Consider the following 17423-nt stretch of genomic DNA (forward strand, 5'->3'; position numbering starts at 1 on the left):
GACAGCTTTGTGCACTGGTAACCCACTGCTACTGCAGGTTATTTCCCCAACTTTATCAGCATCTGGATCTCAAGGACATCTAGTGTCATTTTGTGTCTGATATAAACCCATACATAAATAAAACAAACTTAGCAGTGCAAAAATAACTGTAGTGGCTTCTCCTGCTAAGATACAGAGCCAAGATTAAACAGTTAACAAGGTACATTTCCCTCTTACCCACAGAGATAGTATAATACAAGTGTGAACTCAAATACATACAGTGCATTAATTCAGCAGAAAACGGAATATAGATCCCTCTGAGATGAATGGCGAAGTTGGTTGCAGCCACTCCTGGTGCCTTAAACGTTGCACACTTTGCATTCAAAACAGATCACGCAGCGAAAAAAGGCATTGCACACCCACATAACACCAATGCAAGCTAGCACTCCCGTGAATGTCTCTGTAGATCCCCATGATCCCTTGCGCTCTCAGGGGTACCCCAAAAGAAACAGCGCCATCCAGTGGCATGTCCCATAATATCGAACTTCCACCTGGCTACATTCTCCCCTGCTTAAGAGTCAACGTCCCCGGTGACTCAATTGGTATATCTCAACTCATGCACTGCTTCTTTAAAGAGGGCAGTACCCATATTAGTCAATAACTGAGACAGCACCTCAGGGCTCAAGGTGATGGCATGACATGCTGATACAGGGACATGGTAAGGGTTTGAATGCACTCCAGCATTAGCTCTTTTACTCCGACGGGGCACTGGTGTTGGTGTAATGACCCCAATATCCCTGTTGGTTTCAGTAGCAACTGTCTCTGGTGTGGACACCTGCTCAGAGGCAGGCGGTGCAGTAACACGAGCATCATCAGTGTTTACAGACTCTGAAACGCCACTGCTTTGAACTGTTTCCGTCTTCACCAGACCCCTGCTCTGCAATTGGGTATGAGGTTTCTCCGAACAACACATACTCAGGATCTGAATCTGAACAGCCTGTTTTCTCTTCTGTCATAGGACCCACTACCACAGGGGATTCATTATTCTTCTTTTTCCTGGGTGCAGGAATTGGGCCAATACAAGGTTAAGGTTAGCTCTGTGAACCCGTTTTACTGGCCCACCCTCCACAGGCTCCACTGCATGTGTGCTGCCCTGGACTTCGACAACCCTATAAACCACAGGGCTCCAGGCGTCTTGAATTGTGTTCCTGCCTTGGGGCCAGTGTCGCAGATAAACTAACTGACCTACTTCAACAGGGGGGCAATAGACCCGGGTTTTGTCCAGCTCAAGCCTTTCTGCTGCTTTCTGCTCCGTGTACTGCCTTGCTCTGTTATGTGCTTCATTTAAGCGCTGCTGATGCACAACCAGCCAGTCATGTCTCTTATCAAGCACCTGCTCCTGCCCCAGTAAAGCATCTACAGGAAGGTGGGGGTGCACTCCAAGCATGAGGTAATACGGCGAGTGACCTGTGGTGGCATGGGGAGTCACATTTTATGCATACAAAGCTGAGGTGGAGGCCCAGGCAGCTGAGATGGAGGCCCAGGCAGGCCTAGGCTAACTAGGCTAATTAGTTGTAGCCAGTCCAAATCACTGATGTTTGAATTAGGTCCAGGATTTAGTTCTAAATCACCAGCCAAAAGTAGCATCAGAACAAGTTTCAGAATCTCCAGCAACAGTTGTGGTATATTTGATTGTTCATGTTTACCTGGGGGTGGTCTAGCATGACCAAAATCCAAGAATCTTGTGAACAAAAGATGTTGACTCCATTTGGCTGGGAAAGTGGTATAATTATCCAGCTTTCTTGGACGTGTCAAACTCCACAGAAGATAAAAATGTATAAAAACAAAAAGACAAGTTGATGTCAAGATCCAGGGGTTTTTAGATGGTTTTTTAGGTGGGTTTTTTGGCAGGACCTGCCAAGCTGTGTGTCTGCACCCTAGCAGCCATCTTGAGAGTTCAACTGGTTCTTGTTATGGATAAAGTGTCTTCTTTTTGTTTCAAAACAGTGGATAACGATTCGCTGATAGCTGCCAACATCTGCAAACAAATATAATTCTATAAAGTTGTTCTACATAGTGTGTAACTCAACCTATAGAGCGTTATTAAATGTATTGCTAATGCAATATATGCAGTATGGCACATTGACTTCCAAGGAAATTTTAGACGTCACTCATCATCAGAAAGGTTGCCGGCCCTTGACAAAGACATTAATCTCAGTTCCAAGAAAGCAATCTCTAATTCCAAAACCATTCTCAGTTCCAGGAATACAATCCCAGATACCAAAAACTGTATCTGAGTTCTAAGAAGTAAATCTCGAATACCATAAAGGTTATCTCAATTCCAAGAACGCAATCCCAGGTTTCAAGAGCTTCATCTCAATTCCAAGAAGTCAATCTCTAATACCATAAAGGTTATCTCAATTCCAAGAACGCAATCCCAGGTTTCAAGAGCTTCATCTCAATTCCAAGAAGTCAATCTCTAATACCATAAAGGTTATCTCAATTCCAAGAACGCAATCCCAGGTTTCAAGAGCTTCATCTCAATTCCAAGAAGTCAATCTCTAATACCATAAAGGTTATCTCAATTCCAAGAACGCAATCCCAGGTTTCAAGAGCTTCATCTCAATTCCAAGAAGTCAATCTCTAATACCATATATGTTATCTCAATTCCAAGAACGCAATCCCAGGTTTCAAGAGCTTCATCTCAATTCCAAGAAGTCGATCTCTAATACCATAAAGGTTATCTCAATTCCAAGAACGCAATCCCAGGTTTCAAGAGCTTCATCTCAATTCCAATGTAGCCTGGCTAAATTAACCAGCCCAGAACACAGATTATCTTTGGGGTTCTTTTAATCTGAATGATAAAGTAAGCGCTCAGAATAAAATAAAAAGGTTGTAAAAATAAAGAAATAAAATTGTTACAGACTTGTTACAGACAGCTTTGTGCACTGGTAACCCACTGCTACTGCAGGTTATTTCCCCAACTTTATCAGCATCTGGATCTCAAGGACATCTAGTGTCATTTTGTGTCTGATATAAACCCATACATAAATAAAACAAACTTAGCAGTGCAAAAATAACTGTAGTGGCTTCTCCTGCTAAGATACAGAGCCAAGATTAAACAGTTAACAAGGTACATTTCCCTCTTACCCACAGAGATAGTATAATACAAGTGTGAACTCAAATACATACAGTGCATTAATTCAGCAGAAAACGGAATATAGATCCCTCTGAGATGAATGGCGAAGTTGGTTGCAGCCACTCCTGGTGCCTTAAACGTTGCACACTTTGCATTCAAAACAGATCACGCAGCGAAAAAAGGCATTGCACACCCACATAACACCAATGCAAGCTAGCACTCCCGTGAATGTCTCTGTAGATCCCCATGATCCCTTGCGCTCTCAGGGGTACCCCAAAAGAAACAGCGCCATCCAGTGGCATGTCCCATAATATCGAACTTCCACCTGGCTACATTCTCCCCTGCTTAAGAGTCAACGTCCCCGGTGACTCAATTGGTATATCTCAACTCATGCACTGCTTCTTTAAAGAGGGCAGTACCCATATTAGTCAATAACTGAGACAGCACCTCAGGGCTCAAGGTGATGGCATGACATGCTGATACAGGGACATGGTAAGGGTTTGAATGCACTCCAGCATTAGCTCTTTTACTCCGACGGGGCACTGGTGTTGGTGTAATGACCCCAATATCCCTGTTGGTTTCAGTAGCAACTGTCTCTGGTGTGGACACCTGCTCAGAGGCAGGCGGTGCAGTAACACGAGCATCATCAGTGTTTACAGACTCTGAAACGCCACTGCTTTGAACTGTTTCCGTCTTCACCAGACCCCTGCTCTGCAATTGGGTATGAGGTTTCTCCGAACAACACATACTCAGGATCTGAATCTGAACAGCCTGTTTTCTCTTCTGTCATAGGACCCACTACCACAGGGGATTCATTATTCTTCTTTTTCCTGGGTGCAGGAATTGGGCCAATACAAGGTTAAGGTTAGCTCTGTGAACCCGTTTTACTGGCCCACCCTCCACAGGCTCCACTGCATGTGTGCTGCCCTGGACTTCGACAACCCTATAAACCACAGGGCTCCAGGCGTCTTGAATTGTGTTCCTGCCTTGGGGCCAGTGTCGCAGATAAACTAACTGACCTACTTCAACAGGGGGGCAATAGACCCGGGTTTTGTCCAGCTCAAGCCTTTCTGCTGCTTTCTGCTCCGTGTACTGCCTTGCTCTGTTATGTGCTTCATTTAAGCGCTGCTGATGCACAACCAGCCAGTCATGTCTCTTATCAAGCACCTGCTCCTGCCCCAGTAAAGCATCTACAGGAAGGTGGGGGTGCACTCCAAGCATGAGGTAATACGGCGAGTGACCTGTGGTGGCATGGGGAGTCACATTTTATGCATACAAAGCTGAGGTGGAGGCCCAGGCAGCTGAGATGGAGGCCCAGGCAGGCCTAGGCTAACTAGGCTAATTAGTTGTAGCCAGTCCAAATCACTGATGTTTGAATTAGGTCCAGGATTTAGTTCTAAATCACCAGCCAAAAGTAGCATCAGAACAAGTTTCAGAATCTCCAGCAACAGTTGTGGTATATTTGATTGTTCATGTTTACCTGGGGGTGGTCTAGCATGACCAAAATCCAAGAATCTTGTGAACAAAAGATGTTGACTCCATTTGGCTGGGAAAGTGGTATAATTATCCAGCTTTCTTGGACGTGTCAAACTCCACAGAAGATAAAAATGTATAAAAACAAAAAGACAAGTTGATGTCAAGATCCAGGGGTTTTTAGATGGTTTTTTAGGTGGGTTTTTTGGCAGGACCTGCCAAGCTGTGTGTCTGCACCCTAGCAGCCATCTTGAGAGTTCAACTGGTTCTTGTTATGGATAAAGTGTCTTCTTTTTGTTTCAAAACAGTGGATAACGATTCGCTGATAGCTGCCAACATCTGCAAACAAATATAATTCTATAAAGTTGTTCTACATAGTGTGTAACTCAACCTATAGAGCGTTATTAAATGTATTGCTAATGCAATATATGCAGTATGGCACATTGACTTCCAAGGAAATTTTAGACGTCACTCATCATCAGAAAGGTTGCCGGCCCTTGACAAAGACATTAATCTCAGTTCCAAGAAAGCAATCTCTAATTCCAAAACCATTCTCAGTTCCAGGAATACAATCCCAGATACCAAAAACTGTATCTGAGTTCTAAGAAGTAAATCTCGAATACCATAAAGGTTATCTCAATTCCAAGAACGCAATCCCAGGTTTCAAGAGCTTCATCTCAATTCCAAGAAGTCAATCTCTAATACCATAAAGGTTATCTCAATTCCAAGAACGCAATCCCAGGTTTCAAGAGCTTCATCTCAATTCCAAGAAGTCAATCTCTAATACCATATATGTTATCTCAATTCCAAGAACGCAATCCCAGGTTTCAAGAGCTTCATCTCAATTCCAAGAAGTCGATCTCTAATACCATAAAGGTTATCTCAATTCCAAGAACGCAATCCCAGGTTTCAAGAGCTTCATCTCAATTCCAATGTAGCCTGGCTAAATTAACCAGCCCAGAACACAGATTATCTTTGGGGTTCTTTTAATCTGAATGATAAAGTAAGCGCTCAGAATAAAATAAAAAGGTTGTAAAAATAAAGAAATAAAATTGTTACAGACTTGTTACAGACAGCTTTGTGCACTGGTAACCCACTGCTACTGCAGGTTATTTCCCCAACTTTATCAGCATCTGGATCTCAAGGACATCTAGTGTCATTTTGTGTCTGATATAAACCCATACATAAATAAAACAAACTTAGCAGTGCAAAAATAACTGTAGTGGCTTCTCCTGCTAAGATACAGAGCCAAGATTAAACAGTTAACAAGGTACATTTCCCTCTTACCCACAGAGATAGTATAATACAAGTGTGAACTCAAATACATACAGTGCATTAATTCAGCAGAAAACGGAATATAGATCCCTCTGAGATGAATGGCGAAGTTGGTTGCAGCCACTCCTGGTGCCTTAAACGTTGCACACTTTGCATTCAAAACAGATCACGCAGCGAAAAAAGGCATTGCACACCCACATAACACCAATGCAAGCTAGCACTCCCGTGAATGTCTCTGTAGATCCCCATGATCCCTTGCGCTCTCAGGGGTACCCCAAAAGAAACAGCGCCATCCAGTGGCATGTCCCATAATATCGAACTTCCACCTGGCTACATTCTCCCCTGCTTAAGAGTCAACGTCCCCGGTGACTCAATTGGTATATCTCAACTCATGCACTGCTTCTTTAAAGAGGGCAGTACCCATATTAGTCAATAACTGAGACAGCACCTCAGGGCTCAAGGTGATGGCATGACATGCTGATACAGGGACATGGTAAGGGTTTGAATGCACTCCAGCATTAGCTCTTTTACTCCGACGGGGCACTGGTGTTGGTGTAATGACCCCAATATCCCTGTTGGTTTCAGTAGCAACTGTCTCTGGTGTGGACACCTGCTCAGAGGCAGGCGGTGCAGTAACACGAGCATCATCAGTGTTTACAGACTCTGAAACGCCACTGCTTTGAACTGTTTCCGTCTTCACCAGACCCCTGCTCTGCAATTGGGTATGAGGTTTCTCCGAACAACACATACTCAGGATCTGAATCTGAACAGCCTGTTTTCTCTTCTGTCATAGGACCCACTACCACAGGGGATTCATTATTCTTCTTTTTCCTGGGTGCAGGAATTGGGCCAATACAAGGTTAAGGTTAGCTCTGTGAACCCGTTTTACTGGCCCACCCTCCACAGGCTCCACTGCATGTGTGCTGCCCTGGACTTCGACAACCCTATAAACCACAGGGCTCCAGGCGTCTTGAATTGTGTTCCTGCCTTGGGGCCAGTGTCGCAGATAAACTAACTGACCTACTTCAACAGGGGGGCAATAGACCCGGGTTTTGTCCAGCTCAAGCCTTTCTGCTGCTTTCTGCTCCGTGTACTGCCTTGCTCTGTTATGTGCTTCATTTAAGCGCTGCTGATGCACAACCAGCCAGTCATGTCTCTTATCAAGCACCTGCTCCTGCCCCAGTAAAGCATCTACAGGAAGGTGGGGGTGCACTCCAAGCATGAGGTAATACGGCGAGTGACCTGTGGTGGCATGGGGAGTCACATTTTATGCATACAAAGCTGAGGTGGAGGCCCAGGCAGCTGAGATGGAGGCCCAGGCAGGCCTAGGCTAACTAGGCTAATTAGTTGTAGCCAGTCCAAATCACTGATGTTTGAATTAGGTCCAGGATTTAGTTCTAAATCACCAGCCAAAAGTAGCATCAGAACAAGTTTCAGAATCTCCAGCAACAGTTGTGGTATATTTGATTGTTCATGTTTACCTGGGGGTGGTCTAGCATGACCAAAATCCAAGAATCTTGTGAACAAAAGATGTTGACTCCATTTGGCTGGGAAAGTGGTATAATTATCCAGCTTTCTTGGACGTGTCAAACTCCACAGAAGATAAAAATGTATAAAAACAAAAAGACAAGTTGATGTCAAGATCCAGGGGTTTTTAGATGGTTTTTTAGGTGGGTTTTTTGGCAGGACCTGCCAAGCTGTGTGTCTGCACCCTAGCAGCCATCTTGAGAGTTCAACTGGTTCTTGTTATGGATAAAGTGTCTTCTTTTTGTTTCAAAACAGTGGATAACGATTCGCTGATAGCTGCCAACATCTGCAAACAAATATAATTCTATAAAGTTGTTCTACATAGTGTGTAACTCAACCTATAGAGCGTTATTAAATGTATTGCTAATGCAATATATGCAGTATGGCACATTGACTTCCAAGGAAATTTTAGACGTCACTCATCATCAGAAAGGTTGCCGGCCCTTGACAAAGACATTAATCTCAGTTCCAAGAAAGCAATCTCTAATTCCAAAACCATTCTCAGTTCCAGGAATACAATCCCAGATACCAAAAACTGTATCTGAGTTCTAAGAAGTAAATCTCGAATACCATAAAGGTTATCTCAATTCCAAGAACGCAATCCCAGGTTTCAAGAGCTTCATCTCAATTCCAAGAAGTCAATCTCTAATACCATAAAGGTTATCTCAATTCCAAGAACGCAATCCCAGGTTTCAAGAGCTTCATCTCAATTCCAAGAAGTCAATCTCTAATACCATATATGTTATCTCAATTCCAAGAACGCAATCCCAGGTTTCAAGAGCTTCATCTCAATTCCAAGAAGTCGATCTCTAATACCATAAAGGTTATCTCAATTCCAAGAACGCAATCCCAGGTTTCAAGAGCTTCATCTCAATTCCAATGTAGCCTGGCTAAATTAACCAGCCCAGAACACAGATTATCTTTGGGGTTCTTTTAATCTGAATGATAAAGTAAGCGCTCAGAATAAAATAAAAAGGTTGTAAAAATAAAGAAATAAAATTGTTACAGACTTGTTACAGACAGCTTTGTGCACTGGTAACCCACTGCTACTGCAGGTTATTTCCCCAACTTTATCAGCATCTGGATCTCAAGGACATCTAGTGTCATTTTGTGTCTGATATAAACCCATACATAAATAAAACAAACTTAGCAGTGCAAAAATAACTGTAGTGGCTTCTCCTGCTAAGATACAGAGCCAAGATTAAACAGTTAACAAGGTACATTTCCCTCTTACCCACAGAGATAGTATAATACAAGTGTGAACTCAAATACATACAGTGCATTAATTCAGCAGAAAACGGAATATAGATCCCTCTGAGATGAATGGCGAAGTTGGTTGCAGCCACTCCTGGTGCCTTAAACGTTGCACACTTTGCATTCAAAACAGATCACGCAGCGAAAAAAGGCATTGCACACCCACATAACACCAATGCAAGCTAGCACTCCCGTGAATGTCTCTGTAGATCCCCATGATCCCTTGCGCTCTCAGGGGTACCCCAAAAGAAACAGCGCCATCCAGTGGCATGTCCCATAATATCGAACTTCCACCTGGCTACATTCTCCCCTGCTTAAGAGTCAACGTCCCCGGTGACTCAATTGGTATATCTCAACTCATGCACTGCTTCTTTAAAGAGGGCAGTACCCATATTAGTCAATAACTGAGACAGCACCTCAGGGCTCAAGGTGATGGCATGACATGCTGATACAGGGACATGGTAAGGGTTTGAATGCACTCCAGCATTAGCTCTTTTACTCCGACGGGGCACTGGTGTTGGTGTAATGACCCCAATATCCCTGTTGGTTTCAGTAGCAACTGTCTCTGGTGTGGACACCTGCTCAGAGGCAGACGGTGCAGTAACACGAGCATCATCAGTGTTTACAGACTCTGAAACGCCACTGCTTTGAACTGCTTCCGTCTTCACCAGACCCCTGCTCTGCAATTGGGTATGAGGTTTCTCCGAACAACACATACTCAGGATCTGAATCTGAACAGCCTGTTTTCTCTTCTGTCATAGGACCCACTACCACAGGGGATTCATTATTTTTCTTTTTCCTGGGTGCAGGAATTGGGCCAATACAAGGTTAAGGTTAGCTCTGTGAACCCGTTTTACTGGCCCACCCTCCACAGGCTCCACTGCATGTGTGCTGCCCTGGACTTCGACAACCCTATAAACCACAGGGCTCCAGGCGTCTTGAATTTTGTTCCTGCCTTGGGGCCAGTGTCGCAGATAAACTAACTGACCTACTTCAACAGGGGGGCAATAGACCCGGGTTTTGTCCAGCTCAAGCCTTTCTGCTGCTTTCTGCTCCGTGTACTGCCTTGCTCTGTTATGTGCTTCATTTAAGCGCTGCTGATGCACAACCAGCCAGTCATGTCTCTTATCAAGCACCTGCTCCTGCCCCAGTAAAGCATCTACAGGAAGGTGGGGGTGCACTCCAAGCATGAGGTAATACGGCGAGTGACCTGTGGTGGCATGGGGAGTCACATTTTATGCATACAAAGCTGAGGTGGAGGCCCAGGCAGCTGAGATGGAGGCCCAGGCAGGCCTAGGCTAACTAGGCTAATTAGTTGTAGCCAGTCCAAATCACTGATGTTTGAATTAGGTCCAGGATTTAGTTCTAAATCACCAGCCAAAAGTAGCATCAGAACAAGTTTCAGAATCTCCAGCAACAGTTGTGGTATATTTGATTGTTCATGTTTACCTGGGGGTGGTCTAGCATGACCAAAATCCAAGAATCTTGTGAACAAAAGATGTTGACTCCATTTGGCTGGGAAAGTGGTATAATTATCCAGCTTTCTTGGACGTGTCAAACTCCACAGAAGATAAAAATGTATAAAAACAAAAAGACAAGTTGATGTCAAGATCCAGGGGTTTTTAGATGGGTTTTTAGGTGGGTTTTTTGGCAGGACCTGCCAAGCTGTGTGTCTGCACCCTAGCAGCCATCTTGAGAGTTCAACTGGTTCTTGTTATGGATAAAGTGTCTTCTTTTTGTTTCAAAACAGTGGATAACGATTCGCTGATAGCTGCCAACATCTGCAAACAAATATAATTCTATAAAGTTGTTCTACATAGTGTGTAACTCAACCTATAGAGCGTTATTAAATGTATTGCTAATGCAATATATGCAGTATGGCACATTGACTTCCAAGGAAATTTTAGACGTCACTCATCATCAGAAAGGTTGCCGGCCCTTGACAAAGACATTAATCTCAGTTCCAAGAAAGCAATCTCTAATTCCAAAACCATTCTCAGTTCCAGGAATACAATCCCAGATACCAAAAACTGTATCTGAGTTCTAAGAAGTAAATCTCGAATACCATAAAGGTTATCTCAATTCCAAGAACGCAATCCCAGGTTTCAAGAGCTTCATCTCAATTCCAAGAAGTCAATCTCTAATACCATAAAGGTTATCTCAATTCCAAGAACGCAATCCCAGGTTTCAAGAGCTTCATCTCAATTCCAAGAAGTCAATCTCTAATACCATAAAGGTTATCTCAATTCCAAGAACGCAATCCCAGGTTTCAAGAGCTTCATCTCAATTCCAAGAAGTCAATCTCTAATACCATAAAGGTTATCTCAATTCCAAGAACGCAATCCCAGGTTTCAAGAGCTTCATCTCAATTCCAAGAAGTCAATCTCTAATACCATATATGTTATCTCAATTCCAAGAACGCAATCCCAGGTTTCAAGAGCTTCATCTCAATTCCAAGAAGTCGATCTCTAATACCATAAAGGTTATCTCAATTCCAAGAACGCAATCCCAGGTTTCAAGAGCTTCATCTCAATTCCAATGTAGCCTGGCTAAATTAACCAGCCCAGAACACAGATTATCTTTGGGGTTCTTTTAATCTGAATGATAAAGTAAGCGCTCAGAATAAAATAAAAAGGTTGTAAAAATAAAGAAATAAAATTGTTACAGACTTGTTACAGACAGCTTTGTGCACTGGTAACCCACTGCTACTGCAGGTTATTTCCCCAACTTTATCAGCATCTGGATCTCAAGGACATCTAGTGTCATTTTGTGTCTGATATAAACCCATACATAAATAAAACAAACTTAGCAGTGCAAAAATAACTGTAGTGGCTTCTCCTGCTAAGATACAGAGCCAAGATTAAACAGTTAACAAGGTACATTTCCCTCTTACCCACAGAGATAGTATAATACAAGTGTGAACTCAAATACATACAGTGCATTAATTCAGCAGAAAACGGAATATAGATCCCTCTGAGATGAATGGCGAAGTTGGTTGCAGCCACTCCTGGTGCCTTAAACGTTGCACACTTTGCATTCAAAACAGATCACGCAGCGAAAAAAGGCATTGCACACCCACATAACACCAATGCAAGCTAGCACTCCCGTGAATGTCTCTGTAGATCCCCATGATCCCTTGCGCTCTCAGGGGTACCCCAAAAGAAACAGCGCCATCCAGTGGCATGTCCCATAATATCGAACTTCCACCTGGCTACATTCTCCCCTGCTTAAGAGTCAACGTCCCCGGTGACTCAATTGGTATATCTCAACTCATGCACTGCTTCTTTAAAGAGGGCAGTACCCATATTAGTCAATAACTGAGACAGCACCTCAGGGCTCAAGGTGATGGCATGACATGCTGATACAGGGACATGGTAAGGGTTTGAATGCACTCCAGCATTAGCTCTTTTACTCCGACGGGGCACTGGTGTTGGTGTAATGACCCCAATATCCCTGTTGGTTTCAGTAGCAACTGTCTCTGGTGTGGACACCTGCTCAGAGGCAGGCGGTGCAGTAACACGAGCATCATCAGTGTTTACAGACTCTGAAACGCCACTGCTTTGAACTGCTTCCGTCTTCACCAGACCCCTGCTCTGCAATTGGGTATGAGGTTTCTCCGAACAACACATACTCAGGATCTGAATCTGAACAGCCTGTTTTCTCTTCTGTCATAGGACCCACTACCACAGGGGATTCATTATTTTTCTTTTTCCTGGGTGCAGGAATTGGGCCAATACAAGGTTAAGGTTAGCTCTGTGAACCCGTTTTACTGGCCCACCCTCCACAGGCTCCACTGCATGTGTGCTGCCCTGGACTTCGACAACCCTATAAACCACAGGGCTCCAGGCGTCTTGAATTGTGTTCCTGCCTTGGGGCCAGTGTCGCAGATAAACTAACTGACCTACTTCAACAGGGGGGCAATAGACCCGGGTTTTGTCCAGCTCAAGCCTTTCTGCTGCTTTCTGCTCCGTGTACTGCCTTGCTCTGTTATGTGCTTCATTTAAGCGCTGCTGATGCACAACCAGCCAGTCATGTCTCTTATCAAGCACCTGCTCCTGCCCCAGTAAAGCATCTACAGGAAGGTGGGGGTGCACTCCAAGCATGAGGTAATACGGCGAGTGACCTGTGGTGGCATGGGGAGTCACATTTTATGCATACAAAGCTGAGGTGGAGGCCCAGGCAGCTGAGATGGAGGCCCAGGCAGGCCTAGGCTAACTAGGCTAATTAGTTGTAGCCAGTCCAAATCACTGATGTTTGAATTAGGTCCAGGATTTAGTTCTAAATCACCAGCCAAAAGTAGCATCAGAACAAGTTTCAGAATCTCCAGCAACAGTTGTGGTATATTTGATTGTTCATGTTTACCTGGGGGTGGTCTAGCATGACCAAAATCCAAGAATCTTGTGAACAAAAGATGTTGACTCCATTTGGCTGGGAAAGTGGTATAATTATCCAGCTTTCTTGGACGTGTCAAACTCCACAGAAGATAAAAATGTATAAAAACAAAAAGACAAGTTGATGTCAAGATCCAGGGGTTTTTAGATGGTTTTTTAGGTGGGTTTTTTGGCAGGACCTGCCAAGCTGTGTGTCTGCACCCTAGCAGCCATCTTGAGAGTTCAACTGGTTCTTGTTATGGATAAAGTGTCTTCTTTTTGTTTCAAAACAGTGGATAACGATTCGCTGATAGCTGCCAACATCTGCAAACAAATATAATTCTATAAAGTTGTTCTACATAGTGTGTAACTCAACCTATAGAGCGTTATTAAATGTATTGCTAATGCAATATATGCAGTATGGCACATTGACTTCCAAGGAAATTTTAGACGTCACTCATCATCAGAAAGGTTGCCGGCCCTTGACAAAGACATTAATCTCAGTTCCAAGAAAGCAATCTCTAATTCCAAAACCATTCTCAGTTCCAGGAATACAATCCCAGATACCAAAAACTGTATCTGAGTTCTAAGAAGTAAATCTCGAATACCATATATGTTATCTCAATTCCAAGAACGCAATCCCAGGTTTCAAGAGCTTCATCTCAATTCCAAGAAGTCGATCTCTAATACCATAAAGGTTATCTCAATTCCAAGAACGCAATCCCAGGTTTCAAGAGCTTCATCTCAATTCCAATGTAGCCTGGCTAAATTAACCAGCCCAGAACACAGATTATCTTTGGGGTTCTTTTAATCTGAATGATAAAGTAAGCGCTCAGAATAAAATAAAAAGGTTGTAAAAATAAAGAAATAAAATTGTTACAGACTTGTTACAGACAGCTTTGTGCACTGGTAACCCACTGCTACTGCAGGTTATTTCCCCAACTTTATCAGCATCTGGATCTCAAGGACATCTAGTGTCATTTTGTGTCTGATATAAACCCATACATAAATAAAACAAACTTAGCAGTGCAAAAATAACTGTAGTGGCTTCTCCTGCTAAGATACAGAGCCAAGATTAAACAGTTAACAAGGTACATTTCCCTCTTACCCACAGAGATAGTATAATACAAGTGTGAACTCAAATACATACAGTGCATTAATTCAGCAGAAAACGGAATATAGATCCCTCTGAGATGAATGGCGAAGTTGGTTGCAGCCACTCCTGGTGCCTTAACCGTTGCACACTTTGCATTCAAAACAGATCACACAGCGAAAAAAGGCATTGCACACCCACATAACACCAATGCAAGCTAGCATTCCCGTGAATGTCTCTGTAGATCCCCATGATCCCTTGCGCTCTCAGGGGTACCCCAAAGGAAACAGCGCCATCCAGTGGCATGTCCCATAATATCGAACTTCCACCTGGCTACACCAAGAAGTCAATCTCTAATACCATAAAGGTTATCTCAATTCCAAGAACACAGTCCCAGGTTTCAAGAGCTTCATCGCAATTCCAAGAAGTCAATCTCTAATACCATAAAGGTTATCTCAATTCCAAGAACACAATCCCAGGTTTCAAGAGCTTCATCTCAATTCCACGAAGTCAATCTCTAATACCATAAAGGTTATCTCAATTCCAAGGACAATCCCAGGTTTCAAGAGCTTCATCTCAATTCCAAGAAGTCAATCTCTAATACCATAAAGGTTATCTCAATTCCAAGAACACAATCCCAGGTTTCAAGAGCTTCATCTCAATTCCACGAAGTCAATCTCTAATACCATAAAGGTTATCTCAATTCCAAGAACACAATCCCAGGTTTCAAGAGCTTCATCTCAATTCCACGAAGTCAATCTCTAATACCATAAAGGTTATCTCAATTCCAAGGACAATCCCAGGTTTCAAGAGCTTCATCTCAATTCCAAGAAGTCAATCTCTGTTATGGCATGCATAGGGTCTTTCTCTTCAGCACCCTCTGCTGGTCATAATGGGACTTCTCACCTGCTTTTATTTTGTTGGGGTTTTTCTGTGTTCCTGTGGGTAGAGGAAACAGGAAGCTGGTCGCTTGTTAGCCTGCAGGATATGTTGTTGCTCTTTAAAACGTTTCTGCCTTGAAGAGTTATTGCTTGTGAGTATTAACCCTTTAGAACCGGTAGGAGCGGACACAAGTCTGGAGAAGTATAATTTGTTAAGTGGTGAGTCCAGTCAGCATTCTATTTATTATAATTACTAATTCTTATGTTTTTTGTTTCATTTTTTTAATCCCAATCAGTAGGGCTTCCAGTTTAGACATACAAATCAACAATTCTTCCAATTTTTTGACTGAAATCTTTAGAGCTTCCACTTATAGAATCAAATTCACTACTTCTTCCAAGATAGTAATAATTATTTCCTCTGCATGCAGCTTATCTTTGGAACTGGTCTCTGTCACAAGCAGAACAATAAGGACGAACAATGTCAGGTATGTACAAGTGTTGGTTCTACATATGTTTGATTTCCTCAGATTCAGTGGTCCCAAATGATATTCCAACGTTTTTATTTAAAAATTCATTGTGCTTCATGCAGTGGAAATACATTTTCAAAATGCTGACAATGAAGCACGCATTGGTCTGAGCCTACAAGATGAGAATCCTATAGGAGAACTTTGCAGGCAAGAGCAGTTTGTATTTGTTATACAGAGATACTTACCACAATAAAAGAATGCATCAACTAACACGTACATCTTATCCTCATAAACGCTTTAGGTGTTCGTGTGGGCAAAGAATGGATCCATTGACCTGTTGGATACACTTACGTCTGCTGCTGCGATCACTTTATTCTCTGCAGTGGTCTTGCTCCTGTTCCACTTCAACAAATACATCCAATTAAACAAATGCACATTAAAAGGAAGTTCAATAAAGTTTATTTCACTTTAAAAACGTTTGTATTCATTCTTGCACTGGGTTAATGGGGGATAGCAAAGTCCAGTTTGTGTAACATTAAGATTTATGTCATTTTTTTTGTAGATTTTTACTCTTATATTTAGCTGTTGGACTACTTAATGCTGACAGGGGTCATTCAGATTCATATTTATGATTAATAATCTTTATCGGTTGTGTGAGTAAGGAGAAAAAAAATGCCCTATTCAATTATTCAATTATCTGTTCCTAATTTATATATATTACTACTACCACTATTACTAATAACAGCAACTTAGATAATAAGCTTTTGTTTATGTGGACATTCATACAACACTTTATTCAATACTACAGAGTCAAAGTTAGATTTTCTTTTTTTTTTACAAGGTATACTTTCAAATTTAAAAAAAAAAATCCTAATGGTAGTTGTGCAAATCTTGTTAATTAAGTTAGTTGTATTAGTTATACATAATATGTCTAGTAGGGTCTCCCATAGCAAATTTGTTCTGGGTGAGGGACCAGACAAAGAGCAATTCAGAAGAAACTTATTAGAATATCACTGAGGGAACAGTTTCCCCTTCCCAGGAGAGGGTTATTGGGGTCCCGGCCTGGAGCCAGGCTCGGGAAGGTGCCCAAAGGTGAGCGTCTGGTGGCCGGCTGTTAGTCCATGGGGCCCGGCCGAGCATAGCCTGAAAAGAGGATATGTGCCCCTCCTCTCGCAGGCCCACCACCCGCAGGAGGCGTCATAGGAGTCGTGTGCATGTGTACCGTGTACCAAGCGGCAGCCAAGAGCGGAAGCCCTGGCAGACTGATCCCAAGACTGTCAATTGGGACATGGAATGTCACCTCTCTGGCAGGGAAGGAGCCTCATTTAGTGCGTTAGGTTGAGAGGTATCGGCTAAATATAGTTGGGCTCACCTCAACGCAGGGCTTGGGCTCTGGAAACAGTCTCCTGAAGAGGGCCTGGACTCTGTCTCAGTCCAGAGTTGCCTCTGTAAGAAACGGCAGGCTGGGGTGGGTTTTCTAATGTCCCCTCGGCTTGCTGTCTGTACATACCTTACCATGTCACCTTGGACAACACACTGCCAACATTTACACAATATGCGGCCTGTCCCAGGGGGGAGAGAATCTTAGATCTGCTCTACGCTAAGGCCAAGGATGCATACAGCTTCTCTTCTCTCTCCACACTGGTCGTAGGGCTGGGCCATATCATACCATTCATGGTAATACCGGTATAATGTTGGGCAACGATAAGAAAATGAAATATAAAATAGAATATGGGTGAAACACGGATGCGCAGTGCCTTTGTTTTCATATGCACATGACGGAAAAAGCATGGCGGCGACAGAGAATGAGAAAGCGGATCGTTGAATGAAACGGATGAACCAGAACTGGTTTGTAAAAATGCTGCAACTTCAGTGGTGTGGAACTGGTTTAGCTTTTGTCCGTCAGATACACCGAAAAAGCACTATTTTTGGTGGTCATGCTAGCGGGCCGTCGTTATTACCATG

General features: G+C 43.0%; 1 long non-coding RNA gene across 1 annotated transcript; it reads left to right on the plus strand.

The window, feature by feature from the left end:
* The first annotated feature begins 15067 nt into the window (after positions 1 to 15067).
* On the plus strand, positions 15068 to 15894 carry LOC146657137 (uncharacterized). The gene is made up of 4 exons (XR_014914161.1): positions 15068 to 15210; positions 15420 to 15476; positions 15581 to 15665; positions 15760 to 15894. It is a non-coding gene; the product is annotated as an uncharacterized LOC146657137 (long non-coding RNA).
* Positions 15895 to 17423: the final 1529 nt, after the last annotated feature.

Source organism: Rhamphochromis longiceps, linkage group LG12 (genome assembly GCF_057381845.1).
Source record: "Rhamphochromis longiceps isolate RC_006_pf linkage group LG12, R_longiceps_female_GT1.1, whole genome shotgun sequence".
Classification (NCBI taxonomy): Eukaryota; Metazoa; Chordata; class Actinopteri; order Cichliformes; family Cichlidae; genus Rhamphochromis; species Rhamphochromis longiceps.